This window comes from Chlamydotis macqueenii, chromosome 14, assembly GCF_036417535.1.
Source record: "Chlamydotis macqueenii isolate bChlMac1 chromosome 14, bChlMac1.mat, whole genome shotgun sequence".
Taxonomy (NCBI): Eukaryota; Metazoa; Chordata; class Aves; order Otidiformes; family Otididae; genus Chlamydotis; species Chlamydotis macqueenii.
Genome location: NC_141569.1, coordinates 12,823,204 through 12,839,526, shown reverse-complemented (window position 1 = coordinate 12,839,526; position 16,323 = coordinate 12,823,204). Strand labels below are relative to the sequence as shown.

General features: G+C 44.6%; 1 protein-coding gene across 8 annotated transcripts in view; it reads left to right on the top strand.

Moving 5' to 3' along the window:
• Positions 1-16,323, top strand: part of SGCD (sarcoglycan delta) — a 335,023-nt gene that overhangs the window by 179,990 nt on the left and 138,710 nt on the right. The window contains exon 1 of one of the 8 annotated variants that reach the window (XM_086758694.1): positions 10,754-10,809. The exons of 6 other annotated variants lie outside the window; for them this stretch is intronic. The gene's annotated coding sequence lies outside the window, so the exon portion shown is untranslated. Of the gene's footprint in view, positions 1-10,753; positions 10,810-16,323 lie in introns of those variants that run through there. One more of the 8 variants, XM_086758696.1, reaches the window with a different exon arrangement.

Below are 16,323 nucleotides of genomic sequence, written 5' to 3'. Positions count from 1 at the left end.
AAATTAATAAGACTTCATGACACAAGGACCATTTTGCATAGGAAAACAGGCATTTTGTTTATCATCTCCTAGGGATTTTCTCTATCTGGACCGCAAGATGAAGTTTCATCCACGTGTGAACGATGACAATTGAGTTTATGAGTCTACCAGTAGCTTTGGCTGCATCCGTGCTCCCTAGGTGAGACATCCTTTGTGCTGAGATGTACATGTTCATCCTTGCTTTTAGCTTCAAGAAGCAGCTAACATTTTGAGTAAACATTTTGGTGAAATGCTGGTTGAAAGACATTTGGAGCAGTAGAGAACAAAATTACTACTTCCCCCACCCCCCCTATTCTTCCCACCATGGAAACAAGATGTCTTATTTTCTTTGTAAATAACCAGGCTTCCAACAACAATCACCAGTTCCATAATCAGTTTCTTCTCAGAACAAGCCAAAGCCCATAATTCTCCATGCTTTGCGTAACAGTAGCAGAAGGGAAAAATGGAATGCTAGGGAGCTGTTTTGTGGGCAAAGTAATGATTTTTAATATTTCCCAAGAGGTATCTGTTTATGAAGACCATCCTTGCCAGATCAATTGTACTTGATAGCAAAGGATGGAAAAAATGATAGAGATGTCTTTGAGATTAATTTTGTATAAAGAGTATACGGATGCAAAACATGCTAAGCACCAGTTTTTATTGAATCTATCTAATTATAAGCAAATGATCAGCATAATTTTCTTGCATTTTCAACCACATTTTCTTGAGAGTGAAGTATTTAAGATAATTCTAAGGAAATGCCAGCATATAATTGTGACAAATTTTATATTTAAGGAATCTCTGGGTTTGTCTTTATATAGAAATGCAGAGCCAGATCCAGGAGCCACTGGCTCTGCCTCCGGCAGCGCGGTGCAGCCGCAGATCCCAACCAGAGCTGCGCTGATGTTGCGCAGGCTGATGCGGTCATCTGCTTCTCGGCAAGAGTTGAGTGTCACCCAGCCTTTGTGAGACTGGCGTGGCAAATGCCTTTACCCCAGTGCTGAAGCAAGTTCAGGCTTCACTGTGCAGCCGAAGCTGGTGAGGCCTGGTTTTGGCCCAGTGACAATGTCTCTTCATAAGGTTCTTAGAAATTCTTTGCTGAGGTGTGTGAGACTTAAGTATCACTTACAGATTTGCTGTTCTCTGCATTGCAGTGGATGAAGAAATGCAACATGTATTCTGGTAGTCAGCTTTTTTTTTTTTTTTTTTCTCCTCCAAATAGCTCCTAAAACATGTTGGTTTCGAGAGCATGTGTCTGAGAGATGTCGCAGTGCCTGCAAGCATTCCTTGTTGCAAAATACATGGACAGCTTGAGCGTACAGCAGATGAGGAAAGTGCGTGGGTGTATTTCTGTCCTTTTGCCTGCAACAACCTGTAACTTTGAGCATAAAGGTGTCATTTCTCTTAGCAAGACAGCAGTGGGGCTTTCTGAAACCTATCAAAGAAAGATTGACTAATTTCACATGAGGATCACCATCTGTCTGAAGTGCGTGCCGACCTGCTGTAGCACAACAACAGTTATTTGGTTTCTAAGGCTGGCAGATGGAGGTGCCCTTGCTGGAGTTTCTCTGAATCTCCCCGGTTTGTTATTTCCCGTCTCTCTCCCTTTCCATCTTTACGGTGGTCTTCTATTATTATTTTCAGGCGGGTTGTCTTACAACTGTTATTGCACCTTTCCTTGGCCTCTGTCATATCTTACACAGTTACCGAAATAGTTCTGATTGCAGACTGCTATCTGGTATAAAAATAGCACGCTGTTGTAATGCAGAGTATTAAAATTCATAGACTGTAGCTGGGCTGTTTCTTGCGCTTTCTGGCCAGGCCTGTTAACCTTTGAGAGATTTGCTGTGGAGTTCCAGCTGTAGAATAATAAAAAACAGGTAAGTGAGAAGGAGCCCTACTGGGAGAAAGTTTATGTGTAGGGATGGTGAACCCATAAAAATCTGGGACTGTTCCAGACCGTGCTCCCAGCAGCATCCCCTGCATGCACACGCGTTCCCCACCTGCTCTCCTGTAAAGCCTGACTACCTGGCTGATTGAGGTTAAAAGAAATGCGCTGGCTCTGCTGTGGCGTTGCGGGGAGATGGGTTTAACTTCTGAGTGACAGTAGGGATGGAGACTTTTGTAACACGGTGCAACATTGCTTCTGATTTCCTGTGATGAGGATAAATAGCTGCAGGGGTGAAGGGAGATGGCTTTGCTCAGCAGCGCTGACGTGAACGCAGGGCAGGGCAGCTGCGTACGAGGGGGCAGGTGCTCACCTGCTATAGCAGCGCGTGGAGAAACACTTAACCTCTGGCCTTCTCAGAGAGGAGCTGTTGCTGCAGAATTCACCTCTAACCCCACTGTGACAATGCATCACTTCTTATTTAAATATCGCTCTACCTAAATGTGTGTATATGTTTTCACACACAATTGAGAGTAGATGCTCTGTGCTGGTTTCTCTCATGCTGATCTTCTGTAAGGTGGGGTGTTACAAAAACCCTAAACCCTTTATTAGGTCATCTTTGCATTTGGAAACAGGTTTTGTGGGAAAGGGATTTAATTTTTCACTTTGCCTATTTCCTACTGTAGTGAAGGGAGGTTTTACTCCAGCTTAGGTATGCCCCAACCCACAGAAACTGAGAAGGCAGGATATTTCTGAATGACAAGAGCAAACCACATGGCCACTTGAAAAAAAAAAAAGAAAAAGAGACAAAAGTAAGCTTTTTAAAAAAAAATTACTAGTTAAATGATTTCATGGAGTTAAACTCTAATTGTAAATATTTCTCAGAGTGAGGCATGACATGAAAACTGTGCTACTCTGAGAAGCATCCACATAAAGTTTTGTTCATCATTTTGGGAGAAAAGTGGGCAAGTAAAGTCCTTCACATTTTAGAAGGGAACAGCTCTCTCGCCTTCCTGACAGCTACTTTGCCCAAAAAGTAAGTCTGAGTGCAAGACACAAAGCCTCCCTCTCTCTTTTTCTGTCCTTGCCCTCACTCCCTTTGTGATTCTCATCAGACAGTATCAGGAAATCCAGGAGGGTATTTTTAGCCTGAAAGAATGGAGAATTTAGGGCAGAAATGATGTTAACATTAATCACAGCAGTGGTGAAATTCCATTCCAAAATACATGAATAAGACAAGACTTTCCCCGTGTCCTACTAATGAAAAAAAATCCTGTTGCTGCCAAACTGTAGGGTCACTGTGCTCACAGGTAATCCAAGACCTTAATTATAAGGTTATGCGAGAAAAAGATGGGGCCAACAACTGAGTTGTGTGTTGACTCTCAACTCTGCAGAGGAAGGGACAGGACATTTCTTTCTCTCTTCCATATTCTTATGGGACCAAACATTTTTACACTTATCCTTAGTGCGAGTCTTTTGGCTCACACAGAAATTTGGAAGCAGTAACAGCTTTCTCTGACACTGGAGTGAGGGCTAAGCCTTACCAGCTGCTGAATTAGGTAAATATTTGGAAGCAGACAGCAGACCCAAGGGCAAATGGTTTCATCAACCTTCTTGACCATTGCAGCCCTTATGACTGCTGTTGAACATATAGGAAAAAACCCTAGCCCAGGCTCCAAGAAACTGGCTAGGTACTGGAAAGCACAAGGAATCCACTCAGAAATTGAGAGGTAACAGCTACAGTGATAAAAGGGATTTCCCAAGTGAATGGCTTTTTACCCTTTGTGAAATCCTACCAATAACTGCAGCAGAGATGCTGAGATTGGGAGGCCATCGGGTAGATCTCTGTAGATAAATCTGAGTCTGGAATCTTTGCACAATGGCCTTTTCATGGTCCTTGGAGTAAATATCCTCACAGATATGCCTCTAACATATTGAGTTCTCTGGCAAAGGTCAGGCATGATTACTGACATACAAACATGCATTTATTTCTCAGGCTGTTACATCTTTTTCTCCTTCCCTCTGGCTCACACATATACATGATCTCAGTGTAGTTTAATGTTCCTATCAATTTGCTTTTTAAACCTTCCCCCTCATTCCCTGTTGAAACTCGAAATATGTGAGTCTGTGTGCATTTATTTATATATAAGCATAATCATTCTTTACTCTGCTACATCTCTGAGTATCTGCCTACTGTCATGAGCTGCTTTATGAACAGCATGTATCTTATCACCTCTTGCAGAATATAAGCAGAGGGAAAGAATTCCCAAAATTTGGCCAAAGCTTGCTCATCATTTTGATTACCAGCACTGCTGTCTCTGCTGCTTATTCTAGAGTGGATGTTTTACATCAGGTTTTAGCCTGATATGGTGAGTGGCTGATGCTGTTACGGGAAAGGAGGGCAAGAGTTCTCCTTTGGAGCAGATATTATGTATGAAGGTCACTGCTGCTCATCTCAAGAGGCTCACACGATCATGGAAAAGTCTTAGTGTCCACAATGACACACCACAGCTCATTAAAAGAGATGGCAATGTCCAGGGCTGACAGCCTTGTTAGTGTTCTGCGAGAGCCCTGCTAATTGCTTTGTGAAAATACAGATGTGCTGCAGCTGAAAATTGTTCTGTAGGGCCAAATTTGGGTGCATCAGGTGGTGTTAAACTTCATGATATTATAGAGTATCTAAGTGTAAGAACAAGCAGAGCTTCTTTCTTGACGGAATGAAAATAGCCGGGAGTGCAAAGGGAAAGCCTGTGATCTGCGCAGACTGCTGAACGGCTCTGCTTGACCAGCAACCGCGCTCTGCGTTAAAGGTAAGCAGCACGGCATATCCGTACTCCAAAAATCCCCACCGTAGTAGACCTGGCAGAGAAACGGAAACTTTTTCCCCAGAAGGTGATTATTGCAGCCTGAGGTGAAGATTTGTCTGTGCTGGGGCATGTATCTAACCGAAGCTGAGAGAGCCGCTATGTGCCTTCAGCCTGATTTCTGAAAGAATGAACGGTGAGGCTGCTCAGATAAGAGTAATACATTTGAATACTGCTAAGACTTTAATAGAAGAACAATTATTGCCCTGGCCAGCTGAATATTTGCTCCTATATCTGAATGAAATTAATCTTCACAGTTATTTTTTTTTTCTTGAATTTCTTATGGCAAAGGGGTAGAAGCTGGGGAAGTGGCACACCTTTGTAGGGTGACACCCATCCTGCTTCCTTGTCGTGCTGCAGATGAAGAGATATTATTGTTTGTAAATGAAGACCTTTCCAATTATTGATAAATAACTTCTTGATGGGGAGTATGACACATGCTGGCTGGAAGAACAGGGCTCTGTAATAGTAATATTGCCTTGAAATTACAGCCCACGTAGTTTGAGAATGATTCAGGATAATTACATTAGTGTTGCTGGAGAAATGAAAAGGAACACTTTCCATTTTACCTATTAACAAGCTCTACTGGCCTTAAATTATTTCTGAGAAGAGCCTGCAAATGGCTGAAATCATCAGAATAATTACAAAGCAGTGGCTGGGGCAGAGGGGAGGGCTGGATGAGGTTCTGGCTGTGGCTCTTTGGCTGGTGGGTAAACACTGCTGCTGCTTTTGTGGAAAAAAGAGCAGAGCACAGAGCTTTCTGATGAGGTGCACTGCAGTCTACAGGGGTGCAGGGAGTCTGCAGGTCTTGGACTCCAAGGAAAAAATAGCCCTTAGGAGTAGGTTGCTCTCAAGGCAGGTGCTACACGTCAACCTGTGTGATGTTAAACATGAGCCTGCTCTTCTGGCATGCTAAATAGATACTTGAATTTCCATCCTCCGCCCTCCTTTTTCTACAGCTCTCCTGAGCCTGTGCAGTGGAAGATCTTTGCCTTTGGTGATGACTTTTTGTCACTTCCATCCTTGTCTTGTAGCAGCAGCAGCAGAGATGCTGATGTTTCTAAACTCCAGACCCTGAGCAGCAGCTGTCTGGGTCTGGCCTCTCATAAAAGCTCCTTTGTCTCCTTGAGCCCTTCACCTGAACTGGTGTTGAGCTTTGAGCCTTGTGCAAGTGACACTGAGTGCTGCCCTGGCCTCTCATTCCCCAGCTCATCTGTAAAGTTACTCTGAAACTGGGACTTTTTGGTTTGTTTCCCTTGGTTTGTTTATGCTATTGTAATGTTTGTTAACTCCAGATGAATAGAAGGGGCAAAATTTAGTACCTAGATCTAAATAACTCAGTGTCGTGTGAAGCAAGGTCTCCACTTCAGGGTCACCTCTGTCGTTACTGGAGTTTCTCATCTGAGTGAAATTCAGAGCATCCTTGAATGCCTGTCTGCCAGAGTGGGGCCACAGTGCTGCTAGCCCCACCCCTCTTTGGCTTTAGTTTCCGAGAATTAGAAGATCTTGCATCTCATAAGCCGTCCTATATTTATAGCTTCTTACTAGAATTTAGCCATATTTATCTCATCTGAGGAAACTAGAGCAGTGGGTGAGGATGCAGGCACTGCAGGTCTGGCTGCTTCCAGCGCACGGTTGCATGCACAGACAGTCAGTTGCTCTCCAGGCACAGTGGCAACAGGCTCCTACAGCTGAACACACACACACACACACACACACACACACAAGTGCTTTTTCATTTTCTTCCATTTCCTTTTCACTTGTCCAACAAGCCCATCTAAGCCCTGAGTGTGATTACCTGATGGCCTGTGAGCCTTCGTTCATTCGCGGCTGCAGCACTTCGATAGGATTTTGCTCCCTGCCATCAAATCAGGCCTTCGCTCCTTACACACACACACACAGGGATGGGGTTTCTCCTTCCAGTGAAGCATTCCTCTCCTACAGCTGCTACCATTAGCTAAAAAACTTGGGGAACCCCCTCCTCCCCTTCTCATTGCATGGACCTCCATCCTCTCTGGATGCTCAGGGCTGGGCGAATCCGTCAGGATTGTCAATAGCTGCCTTTGCACAGCTTACTGTTCCTGACCAAAAACAGTTAACTTTCTAATCCATCAGCTACCTTGATTCTGCGTTTAAGGAGATGGAGCTCAAATGAGTCTTGGTTTCTCCCTTTATACACACATGCGTGAGAGATCTGTTACAAGAGTCCAAGGCTGAGGGCAATTTAAAATGATAATAATTAGGCAGATGGTTTCTTTCAATTGGGAGTTTAAAAATATTTGAACATTTATATTTATTCTGTTGTGGTATTTCAAGAGATTTAATGGATTAAAAAAAAAAGTCAGTTGGAGGGAAAGCTTGAACAAGGGATTGCTTAATTATCTTATTCAGATATTAAAATTTTAATTTTGATTTCTTCCTCCACTCCAGGTGCACACACACCTGCATTTGCATGCTGATTCTTTCTGCATATTTTTTTTGCCCTGATTTTCTTAGGAAGGTTTGGGGAATGTTTGAGTGAGTCCCTGGAAATCTGTATGGCATCAAAATCACGAGTTTCATTTTGTATGCAAATAGATATTACAAGTTAAACAGAACTAGTTATGAATATTGCTAAGTCAGCAGTAAATACTAAATCATTTTCAGCTGTTTCTAGAAAATACTGGGTGCCAAAATGCAAGACGGGTATAAATGGTAGAGAAGAAACTTTCCTTCCTCCCTTTTGTAGGTCTCATATTTCCTGGTGTAGAACTTCATGGATACAGGTGGAGTGGATCTCCTACATGAAACGGAAGTCCCAACACATTGCAGTCTCCAGCTGCAAAGATATTGGAGCTTTGAGGGGGGTTAATTTGTTTTTATCTTCCCGAAGAGCTCTAGTAGGCTTTTTGAATCGTCGTAACCCTGCCAGTACTGAGAAATAATGGCAGTTACGCAGATAGTTATGTCGACATCAACTTAAGTTTTACGGTTGCAAGGTTCATATATTTTTGGTGGTACTGGCACTAATATAAATGGAAACTCAATAACAGAAATACAGAACATTCCCTGAGCCGCAGTTCTGATGCTAGGAGCATCTTTAAACCCTGTATCCAAATGAGAAAGAGATAAAAACAGCCTAGTCAAAGTAGCTTAGCTTGAAGGAGCATTTTATGTTACTTGATGACAAAATAGTTAGGCATTAATGCAGTTTACAGTAAGACACCCTTAAGCTATCAGTGAGGTTGGTGTGATGCCTGACAGTTTTAATGTAAATATTTATAGACTTGGCCTACTAATTATGCCAATGGAAAAAATGCAGTATTAATGCTGTCACCTCCCCATGTCTCTACCTGCCAGCACGCTGCGAGCTCGCATAAATATTCTGAAGATAGAAAGTATGGCACATAAACAGAAGATATAATTTACATTTTTAATAAGGGATTAAGTTATCTCCAGCAGTAGCTTCCAGCCTGTGGTCCACAGATGTATGGGAGGCCTGTGGACTATTCCCAAAGGAACTGTGAAAAATGACAGAAGAGTTTTATGTAAAGTACATAGAAATCTGTCCCTGTGAAATTATTACAGGGGTATGGACCACCTTTGGCAAATATTTAGGGGTCCACACAACAAGAAAAAATTGAAAACCACTGCTTTACCATATTTGTGTAAAGAACTGAATAACTTCAAAGCACCGTAGTGCCATGTGGTAAATACTTTGTCTATTGGTCCTGCTGGAGCCAGGCTGCCATACAAAGTCCTGGACCACAAAGCACTGAAGCATGTGTTTAACTCAAAACACACGTCCATCTACTGAAGTTACTGCCTGTCACCATATGTAACTGGTTTGCTGAACAAAAACCATGGGGAAACTTAAGACAGAAGGCAAGGACTTCTATCATCTTGCAAACAGCTCTGCAGATGCTCCATTGTCTTGTACAACCGAAAAATCTAATTATGTGAATCTGAAGTTTATATTTTTCTGTTTCAGTTTATTTATACTAAGAGATTCCAAAAGTTTTAGGCGCCGTTGGTTTCAGCCATTACTGGTTGCCAACCCAAAGAGTATTATCATTGCTGTCGTAGCCAGTTTAGGAGACTCTCTGAGCTTCATCGATAGCTCTCCTGATTTGCGATCCAAAAGTCTGTGGTTTCTGTTCTGGCACAAACTGACTGCCCACAAGCTGTGCAAATAAATCTAAAATGCTATCACTGGTGGTTGTATGTGTGTGGCTTGTGTGCATGCCTTTCGCTTGGCTTATAGTCTTGAAAGCTGAGGCAGAACGATCGGGTGGTTTCATATCATCTTGTCTTCCACAAAATAGTACCATATTCTGCATACATCCCCACTGCAGTCCATGGAGGTGCTGGTCCAGGTTGTCCAAATCTGGCCCGCGTGCATTGCCAGGGCGTGTGGGCAATCTTGCTGACTGGCGTGGCTCTGCAGGAGTTCAGAAAAGGGCATTTTTGGTAGCAAGGGCAGGGTGCATGTGAAAGCCACGCGTGGTGTTACCACAGCAATTCTCAAAACAGGTTGGATGGATGAAGTACCGCAGGCTTTCTCTACAGACAATCCACGTGGGTACTGTAAGATCTCGTTGCCGATGTGCGAAAGGCAGATCTCGCCTTCCTGCGGATAAACGGGTCCTTGCCGTGGCCCTAACCCACAGCCCATGGAGGGCAACAGGCTCCCTCCTGCCTTCGGTGAGGTCTGGGTCAGACCATACGTAAGGGTTTCAGTTATTTCTGATCCCCAGCTGCATCTGTCTCTTGTAAACACTTCATCCGGCCGCTGCACCTCTGTAAATTGCGCAACAGAATAACCCGGTAGAAGAGGAGCGCACAGTTCTGAAAAGGAACATTAAGAGGGGAAAAATATAACTCTCTCTCTTTAAACTGTCTCTTTTCTATATTGTTACCTTGACAACTCTGCTGCTGTGTTTCATCTTTGGTGGGACTTAGCCGTGGCGGAATAAGGGGGACATCCATGTGCATTTCCACATCTACTCCAGCTCCGCTTCACGGGCACATGCCAGGCTCAGGGCGTCTCGAGCTGCAGAGCCCCCGTTTGCTGCCTTGACCCGTGGTGCTGTCTGGAAATGATTTCAGATATTAAGAACTGGGACCCATTCTGATTAAAGGTATAACGTTATATCTTCTATTTCTTTTCCTTAAGCCAACACCAGAGCAATGTTAATGCTCTTTAAAAGGAGATGCAAGGTGCTTAAAATATTTTTAAAGGTTAGGACAGCCAGAAAGCAGAGAGGGATGAAAGTACTCAAAAATAGTTGTATTATTTTTAGTATAAGCAGATACAGGAGTACGTGTCAAGATTAGGATACAGTTCTGATACGCTGAACTAAGTCTGGAGATGCTAAAAATATGCTTTCTTTTCTCACAATTTTTAGAAGAGACAGAGGCAACGGTAAGGGGAGAGTAGTGGTGAACCAAAATTTTAGTTCCTGTGTTTCCTTGCTCATTGGGCTTTGGCAAAGCTGCCTGTTAACCTGGGCGCCCGTGACTCCTGATACTAACAAAACATGACGAGGCAGGGCGAGGTGTTATCTGCGGGAATGGGATCCCTCCCACCTTCTTTCTCCTCTTCGCAAAGAAAATCCCCACCAGTGTAATCTTTTTATTCTTTTTAGCAGAAATGGCTAGCTTTAGAGCTGCAAAGGCAAGGCATGCAGGCTCCAGGGCTGAGAGCAGACAGGGGTGTCTGTGTCTGAATGCGTGCGCAGAGAAGGGGGCTTTTAATGCAAAACACATGTGTTTTCAATTGCTATCTGGAGCCAGCCCAGTAGCTGTAACTTGGCCTGACAAAGCCTTATTGAAGTACAGACAGTGTGGTTTCAAAGCAGTTAGAAAAAGAAGGGGAATGCTGTTCAGGAAATTCTTCAGGCATGGGCAGGGACTTGGCTGCAATTCTGCTGTTGGAAAATCTGACAGGGGCAGCTCGTGAGCGCAGGCCAGGCCTCGGGCTGCTCCGAAAGCTGCGGCTGCATCTCCCCCCCAGCCTCCAGCACCCCTCCGGGTGTTTGTCCGCCCACCGAGGGAGAGGTAAGGGCTGCGCTGCTCCTTCCCGCTGCAGGCGGGTGGACTGGCTCTTCTCTTGTGCTCATGCGAAGAGGCTTCGTGCTTTCAGACCGTTGTTTACAGGGGAAAAAAAAAAGTCGAGAGTGGGAAGCTGTGGCGTATTTGGGATGGGAGTAGTTTGAGGCTGGGTGGTGGTTGCTGGCTAACTTTGCTTCGGTAGTGATTCTGCAGGCAAAGCGACTCCTGCGCTGCGTCCCTGGCTGCGTGGACGCTGTAACCAAATAATTCCCAACTTTTTCATTTTGGGGAATAAGTATGTCTGTAACTTGAAGGCACCAAAAGGTTGGCTCTGTTCCATGTGTCACTTACCGATTTTGATGAAAAAATGCGATACAGTCACAATAAATACGTTTATATGTGCATTGTATTATAGTTGTTTAATGAGTTGAAAGTGTGTTCATCTGGGGGTTGTTTGGCAATTCCTGTACAGCTAACTTGTGAAGAGAGGCTGTAATTCAGTAATAATCATTGCCTTGTGATTTCTCTGCATATTTTTTTTTCTGTATTTTATAAAGCATGAGCAAACTGCAACAGACAGCGCAGTCAGAAACCACGTAGAGCAGATTAGAAGGAAAAACATTAATTGTGGGGCTGTTCTATCTGCAACTTCTCTTCTGATTTGCGTTTCTTACCCCAAATAACTTAGGAAACGTTTATGACAAAAAGCTCTCTCTCTTTCTTTAGGAGCCTGCCAGATTTAGGCAAGGCTCTCTCATCCCTTTAGTTGCAGCATTAAAGCTTGTCTCGCCTTTGCAGCGATATCAGCACCTTATATGGCAGGCGCGTGGTTGGGAGTGCGGGTACCGCGCGCTCGTCGGGGCGGATGGAGGTGTCAGGAGGAGTCCGCCTCGCCGAGCTTCAGAAACTTCTTTGCCTCTGCCAGTGCCTCTTCCTTGGATTTTCACAGCAAAGTTATTTCATGTGTTGAAAATGCCTTTTAGCCGTGTTTTATGACGGTGTTGGTTTTTTTTTTTCTTTCAACAAGGAATAAATTAAGGATATTAAATTATACAGTGGGACAGCACTAAGCGTTTCTGGCTGGTTCATGGGAGCAGACCCTCAGTTTGCTTTGCCTGCATCCTGCAGGACTGTGTGTACAGGGCTCAAACAGTCATGCAGCCTGGCAATCCAAAAAATACAGTGACAAGGTGAGACTGGCCACCGAAGTGCATCAGATCCAGTATGGGATGGGGCCAGAGCTTTCTCCCAGTAATGCTGGTGCAGCTGTGTGCTCCAAGGGATGGCTGCAGGTTCAGGTAGGCAGCAAACCCTACCTGGACACAGTGGAATTCCGCAGATTTGGATCTTTAGTGGAACTGTTGCCTAGTCCAATGGAACCAGATTCTGTGTGATGGAAGGGGAAAAAAGAAAGAAAGGTGTTTGGGAGCATCTTCTCATTGCCAGTGCATCTGTTTCTTCCTGTGAAAGTGATGGTCAGATGAAATGGGCTGGCTTGGGCCAAGTGAGGACTTTGCTGGTTTGGGGTGCGGGAAGGGTGTCCTCCAATAGACATGGATGTCCTGTAGCTTCCTGGAGGCTGATAGGGGTGAAGGGAGTGAGGAGGAGGACAGAGATGAGCTGTGCAAGAGGGAGCCGTATGATGAAAATGAAGAGGCTTGATAAGCTCAAAGTTTGTTTTTCAGAAAATGTACCTGTGGTGAAAATGCTGTGTTAAATGAAGGTCTCATATGATCTGGACTGCTTGAGCTTCACAGGCTGCTATCTTACCCTGCAGACTTGGAGCTCTATTGCTTGTCTCAGCAGCTGTTAATTTAGGCACCCAGTCAGCCTATTATCTTCTCCTCTGCTAGTTATAAGCTTGGTTAAAAAAAAAAAGAAAAGAAAAAAAAAAAAAAAGAAAAAAGAAAAATTCAAGTTCCTGCCTCTGATCATGCAGTATTCCATCTCCCAAATTTGATCGTCAGCGTTGAAGAGCCAGAGAGACAAAGACACTGGAAATAGGTCTATCTTAGCAAGAAGCAGCCAGGGCTGCACTTCCGTACCTGGATTTAGGGGTGCTCCTGCCTCACGTCTGGGTGGGACGAGCAGTGCAGGTTTTTCTCCAGGTATGGGATCAGTCTGGATCATGGGAGTGCCCAGCTGGGCTGTTTGTTCTACCCGCTCTCAACGGGACCCCAGTGGAGACACTGGTTCATGGGCATGAGTCCGGGCAGGGCAGGGGAGGCTCTTTGCAATGCCCTTGGCTGGATTTGATGGAGGGAGGTGGTGGTTCCCTCCCTGACTCTGGGAGCTGCTCCTGAGCCTCCCCTTGCCAGAGCTGACCTTTCTGCAGCTCCACCCACGTCAAATATTCAAGCTTTGCTTTGTGTTCAAAAGGACTGAAGAGTAGGTGCATGTGTGGACAGAATGTTATGCATCTAAAGTGAAACTGGAGGGTCTCTTGAGCTTGCAAACCTACAGATAAGAGAGCTGTAAGCACACTGTAATATGTATGTTCCTTCTCCTGGTCCTTCCCAAGAACAAACTAGCAAGCAAGCGAGTCCGTGCAAATGAACAAACAGATAAGCACATCATGTGGAGAGAAGACGGTGCTGAGAAGATGCAGCAGAACAAGTTTTAACTTGTGAGAGCAGAATCACTGCAGAGACTGTACTCTGGATCCTGGCACATGCTCAAGCCCACAGTTCTCAATTTCTGCCGTGTCGGTTGGATTCCAGCCGTATAAATCCATATTATGATCCTACTTTGCACATTTCTACAAGCCATGTATCTTTTCTTGGTACTGTGGGGTGAGAGTGTACTGGGGCAGAAGTCTGGGAAGTGTCACCTCCTGTAGCTTGCTTTCTGATTCGAGCTCAGTTGATCATATCCCTCTTGCTGTTCCCTCAGCCTCCTGCAGTCACACCTGCTGCTGGCTATTTTGGTGTAGTTCTCATATTTGTTCATCCTGCTTTGAGACGCTCCAGTGGGAAAGAGCGTTTATAAACTTGGCACAGACGGACACAGGCTTATGATTGCTTCACATCATCTGAGTGGTGCAAAGGAACCAGCGTGTGAATGCAGCAAAGCCGGTATGATGTTTGCATGCAGCGTGAACCTGTCGCTACAAATTGTGGGGCATTTTGTGAAAGACATTCTTTGCTGACTAGCTCAACACGTGAGAGAGCTCACTGCAGAAACTTTTTCTTCCTTATTAACTTTCCTTTTCATTTCCTCTTTAATTCTGAAAAAGAAAAATATCAAGACAAAATAACTACCAAGAAAAAAAGTCTAAAAGTTAGAAGAAACACTCATAAATAAGAAAACAGACATGTTTCTCCTCTTCTCAGAGGAGAGAAGCAATAGTAACATCACTTTGCCCACAGACTCTTGCAGCATCCTAATATCATACCACTTCTGGTTTAGGAGATGCTGTTCAGAGATGGAACTGCCTGTTACTTTGTTTTGTTCTGGCAAACTCTAATGTGTTTAGAGTTTTGCTGTAAGTGCTCCTTGAATGCAGAGCAGTGACAGAGCAGAGCAGAAGTCCCACGTTCAACTTTTCATGCAGTCTGTCTGCTTGGAGATACTGGTTTATAAAGTGAGACTTTTGCAGTGCCCTTATCTTCAAGCATGTTTATTGTCAAAATGCTGTCAGCCCTAGCGACTGGGGAAATTACATGAGCTCTCAAGATGTTAGAGTTGGGCAGTATAGCCTGGAGCGTTGAGGGATCTGTATGAGAGATGTTTTACCAGGAAATGAATCCCCAAGATCTCCCCAGCTGCCTGTGCTGAGTGAATCCAACTTCCTCAAGATACAAGAGGTGGGAATGGAAAAAAAGGTATTTCTTACTGGACCAGGCAGAACGTGCACCGATGGACTGTGCAGACCAAGAAAACCTTGTTAATGTGCTTATATTTCCTGGAATCAGGCTAGATATTTGAAGAATCCTACATGTGATGCACCTCATTGATAGAAACTAGTCAGAAAAGGAGAAAACACTCCCTGGGATGTCTCCTTCCACTGTGTGCCCTGTATCATGTTGTGGTGATACCCGAGAAGTGGGTATTGATTCATTATGGTTTCCCAGCTCATGGGAGAGCTGTTCCCCATGCGGAGGGATGGGAGCTGTTGACAGAAGCAGAGGGACAGGCAAGGGGGGAAGATTTCAGCTTTGGGGACACCCATGGCAGTGGTGGAGGATGCACTGTCACAGCCATCGGGGTAGAAGAGCCCAAGTTCATGGCTTAGGTGGTGCTGGAGATAAGATTTGTGAGATTTAACTGCCTCAGCAAGTATTTTATCCTTCAGGCTGCTCACCAATGCTCAGCCCTTGCTAGCCAAGCTGCAAGGGAGAAGTCATTTTCCAGAGCCAGATCCTTTTATGGAGACCTGGGCTGTGGTCTGACCCGTGTGTGGGGCCATAAATCAATTTTGCGTCATGATGGTGGTGGATTAACAGGTTTGGGGATGTCAAGCTTGAGAGAGAGTTTATGGGGAGTGGAGAGGCAAAAAGTCTTGTTGATAAATGGCTCTAAACACTCTTCATGCCAAATTTTGTTCTCAGTCACGCTCCAGAAATGACTGTTCTTTTGAACCTAGTGGATAGTGTGCACTTAAAAGACAGGGAAATTAAAGAGGATGAAACTGCAGAGCCTTTACAGCTGGTGAATACAAGTACATTGCCTTCCAGTGATATGGCAGAGAGCACCTCTGAAGGTTTTTTAGGGTTTTTTTTTTTCTGTCATTTCAGCCCGAAAGAAAAGGTTTCTGTTTCAAAACAGAGAAAGAGAAGAGGATGTCAGTGGTATGAACACAAAGAGCAGGCAGAGGTGGGAGATGTAGGTCCAAGGCCTAAGGGAATTCGAACCCCTCTCTCATCTCTAGAAACGTGTTCCCGTCACTGTGCTACAGGTCAGCCTGGGGTCGGATGCTCTTTGTTTTCTGATGAAGTTGTTACACCTCAGCTGTATTCAAGCGGGCAGGGAGGGGAGATGCCGTGTCTGCTGCAGAGGGCTTAGGGGCTTTTGGTCCGTGCTGTAGTGAGCAGTTTCGGTGAGCTCTAGGGCATTTTCGGCAGCAAAATTTGAGTGGTCTCATAAGAGAGAAGCTGCCTTCCCCTGTTGCATCCCCTTACAGCTTAAAATTGTTCTATTACTAAATATACATCATGTAAGCACTGATCAAAGAAATGCCCGTGGCACAGAAACATTATTGATTCCTCTTCTTCTGCCTCACCCTGTTCATGGCCCTCATTGAGCCTGCAAAGAAGGCATGGCCAGGGCATGTTACAGCTCCTGTGTTTGCAAGGGAAGGGTGTTTATCTATCCTCATGGATTTAAAACACTTCTTCTGCCTGATGAAGCGTTACTCTGGGTTTTGCGCCCTGAGTGAGAAATTTTCTGCAGGGCAGGAGGGTGTGGTGGAAGGGAGAGGGCCATGCGATAAAGATTTGGTGGGATCTGATGTGATTTTCAGAAGCTCAGTGCCAGTTCTGATTTGTGATGCCTTTCAGCTGAGCCTGGTTTCAGCTTTAC